Source organism: Myotis yumanensis, unplaced genomic scaffold (assembly GCF_028538775.1).
Source record: "Myotis yumanensis isolate MYYU_CA2020_CCGP unplaced genomic scaffold, mMyoYum1.0.hap1 SCAF_3, whole genome shotgun sequence".
NCBI lineage: Eukaryota > Metazoa > Chordata > Mammalia > Chiroptera > Vespertilionidae > Myotis > Myotis yumanensis.
This window is the reverse complement of record NW_027223754.1, coordinates 164649786-164653835: the sequence shown is the minus strand read 5'-3', so window position 1 is coordinate 164653835 and position 4050 is coordinate 164649786. Positions and strand designations below refer to the sequence as shown.

General features: G+C 45.3%; 1 pseudogene; it reads right to left on the bottom strand.

The window, feature by feature from the left end:
- Positions 1-2650: 2650 nt before the first annotated feature.
- Positions 2651-3469, bottom strand: LOC139005538 (histone H2A.Z pseudogene; annotated as a pseudogene).
- Positions 3470-4050: the final 581 nt, after the last annotated feature.

Below are 4050 nucleotides of genomic sequence, written 5' to 3'. Positions count from 1 at the left end.
ATTTACTACAGGATGGGGCAAAGTAGGTTTACAATTGTTTGTATGGAAAATAATGAAATTAGGAAAAAAACCAAGATGGCGGCATAGGTAAACACCGGAGATTGCTGCCTCGAAAAACCACTTCAAAATTACAACTAAAAGACGGAATGGACATCATCCAGAACCACAGGAAGGCTGGCTGAGTGGAAATTCTACAACTAGAAGGAAAGAGAAAAGCACACCGAGACTCAGAGGAGGTGCGGTGTGGAAGTAAAATACAAAGGTATAGAGGCACAAGTGGAGAGGGCTGGCGGCTGAGGACACAGTTGTCTTTTTCAATCGGGAGGGAGTCTCAAGCTCTGAGCTCCAGTTCCAGGCGAGTCTCTGGGGACCCAGACTCATACGGGGAGAAACTGGACTGTCTGGCATCAGTCGGAACTCGAGGGCAGCTCTCTCTCGGAGTTGCTTGCAGCAATTGCCGGGACACTGAGAAGCAGGGCCTCTGAGGGCAGCCATAGCTGCTTGTTCCGCCCTGTTAATCTCCTAAGGCCCTGCCCCACCCAAGCCATGCACGAGGCTTTTGCATATGAAAGGCCTGGCCCTTTGCAATCTGATAATTACCTAATAAGCTGCAGCTGGCCCAAGGCCCCAGGGCAACTTGCATTGCATCACAGCTGGCTCCTGCTGGATAGCCTCAGGCAGAGGCTAGATTAGTACCTCATTAGAGACCCAGGAGCCAGTGTGCCTGGTGGTCAGAGTGGGACCATCTAGATAGCAGCTCCTCGGATCCATAAGGGACACACTCAGGGGGCAGACTCAGTGAGCACCAAAGCCCCACTGAAGCAAGTCTTGCTCGGGAGGGGTGTCTCCAGCACAGAAGTTCTCCCACTGCAGACACAGCTGATTCTCACAGCCAGTTGGCCTGGAGGTCAATTCCTCCCAGTGATACCTACAACAATCAAGGCTTAACTACAACAAGACTGTGCACAAAGCCCACAAGGGGGTGCACCAAGAGTGTCCACCTCAGGTAATTGGGGAGGCTGAGCCACTGGGCATTATAGGACACGTAGCACAGAAAGCCACTCTATCAACACAGGGAAGCATAAAAAAATGCAGAGACAAAGAAACAGGACACAAATGACAGAAATGGAGGAAAGCAAATGACTGGATGTAGAGTTCAAAACCACACTTTTAAGGTTTTTCAAGAATTTTCTAGAAACCACCAATAAACTTAATGAGAACCTCAAGAAATCTAGTGAGACTCTCAAGGTTGTGATAAAGGACCGACTAGACATTAACCATACACTGACTGAAATAAAGAATATTATACAGACTCCCAACAGCAGACTAGAGGATCGCAAGAATCAAGTCAAAGATTTGAAATACGAAGAAGCAAAAAACACCCAACCAGAAAAGCAAAATGAAAAAAGAATCCAAAAATATGAAGATAGTGTAAGGAGCGTCTGGGACAGCTTCAAGTGTACCAACATCTGAATTATAGGGGTGCCAGAAGAAGAGAAAGAGCAAGATATTGAAAACCTATTTGAAGAAATAATGACGGAAAACTTCCCCTACCTGGTGAAAGAAATAGACTTACAAGTCCAGGAAGCACAGAGAACCCCAAACAAAAGGAATCCAAAGAGGACCACACCAAGACACATCATCATTAAAATGCCAAGAGCAAAAGACAAAGAGAATCTTAAAAGCAGCAAGAGAAAGACAATCAGTTACCTACAAGGGAGTACCCATACGACTGTCAGCTGATTTCTCAACAGAAACTATGCAGGCCAGAAGGGAGTGGCAAGAAATATTCAAAGTGATGAATACCAAGAACCTACAACCAAGATTACTTTATCTAGCAAAGCTATCATTCAGAAGTGAAGGTCAAATTAAGAGCTTCACAGATAAGAAAAAGCTAAAGGAGTTCATCACCACCAAACCAGTATTATATGAAATGCTGAAAGGTATCCTTTAAGAAGAGGAAGAAGAAGAAAAAGGTAAAGATACAAATTATGAACAACAAATACACATCTATCAACAAGTGAATCTAAAAATCAAGTGAATAAATAATCTGATGAACAGAATAAACTGGTGATTATAATAGAATCAGGGGCATAGAAAGGGAGTGGACTGACTGTTCTTGGGGGGGAAAGGGTTGTGGGGGATGCGGGAAGAGACTGGACAAAAATCATGCACCTATGGATGAGGACAGTGGGGGGGGGGGGCGGTGAGGGCGGAGGGGGCATGAGAACCGGGTGGAGGGGAGCTATGGGAGGAAAAAGAGGAACAACTGTAATAATCTGAACAATGATTTAATTTAAAAAATGATTATGTAGCTTAAGCATGATTGTTCGTAAAGTGATTACCCACCTGACACTTAGTTAAGGGGTTTTATTCCCTCCCTAACTTCAGGGAAAAATCCCTACTTGGGGAAACAACCTTTCTCGGAGAGGTGACCTTGGTTAAAACACATAGCTCCAAGAAGGGGAGCAAACATATTAAGAACAGCATGCCATATACGCCAGGTCCCTTGAAACATATGCTGTGCAGATGTTTCTTCCCTGCAGCAACTGTGTCAAGCAGCAAGGATGGACCAGCTTCCGGCAAAAGAGGACCACACCAAGACACATCATAATTAAAATGCCAAGAGCTAAAGACAAAGAGAGACTCGTTTGGTTTTTTTTGGATATGACCTTTATTGAGCTTATCCACCAGAGTGGAAATAATGTCTGTACAAAACCAAATGTTTGTTACTATAACTTCTGCATCACAATTAAAATCCAAACAGTTTTTTAAAAACAGTCAACTCAATCAAAACCCACTACTTCAGAATCAATAGCTTCTTTGCAGCCACAGTAACACTTAAATATGGTTACGACTCGAATGCAGAAATTTGGTTGGTTGGAAAGCTAATTAAACTTCCAACTTGCTCAAATAGAATTACAAAAAGGCAAAATTGTGTTTTTCACAGAGATACAGTCCACTGGAATCACCAACACTGGACAGCTGTTAGAGTATTTAGAGTCCTGAGATAATAAGAAATCCAGGCATCCTTTAGACAGTCATCTGTTGTCCTTTCTTCCCAATCAGAGATTTGTGGATGTGTGGAATAACACCACCAGCAGCAATTGTACCCTTGATGAGAGAATCCAATTCTTCATCTCCACGAATAGCAAGTTGCAAATGACGAGGGGTAATACGCTTTACCTTTAAGTCTTTTGATGTATTGCCTGCCAATTCAAGTACCTCTGCGGTGAGGTACTCCAGAATGGCTGTGCTGTACACAGCTGCGGTCGCGCCTACACGTCCATGGCTGGTCGTCCTAGATTTCAGGTGTCGATGAATACGGCCCACCGGAAACAGCAAGCCGGCTCTCTGCGAGCGGAAAATCGCCTTTGTCTTGGCCTTTCCGGAGTCTTTCCCAGCCTTACCGCCAGCCATGTCGATTTCTGCTGAAGCTCAAGCGAGCAGGGCAGAGAAAGGAGGAGCCAGACACACTGCAAGATCCCAGCACCGACTCCCTTGCACCGCGATTCAAGCGATTCAAACTGAGCTGTCTCCTGCCCTCCCCGCTCTCTTTATATGGCAGAATGTTCCCTCATCCCAGGACGCATCCTTGAGGCTTCAGCCAATGAGCAAGCACAGAGAAGGCTGGAGGGGCGGGCGCTTGGCAGCCCGAGCCGCTATTGGGACATGGGAAAGAAGGGAGGAGAAGGGAGGAGATGGGAGGAGAAGGGAGGGATGGGAACGGGGAGAAGGAGGGCACTGGGGCGGGAGGCAGAAACAGAGCCAAGAGAGACTCTTAAAAGCAGCAAGAGGAAAGCAGTCAGTTACCTACAAGGGAGTACCCATACAACTGTCAGCTGATTTCTCAACAGAAACTATGCAGGCCAGAAGGGAGTGGCAAGAAGTATTCAAAGTGATGAATAGCAAGGATCTACAACCAAGATTACTCTACCCAGCAAAGCTATCATTTAGAACCAAAGGTTAGATAAAGAGCTTCACAGATAAGAATAAGCTAAGGAGTTCATCACCACCAAACCAGTATTATGTGAAATGTTGAAAGGTATT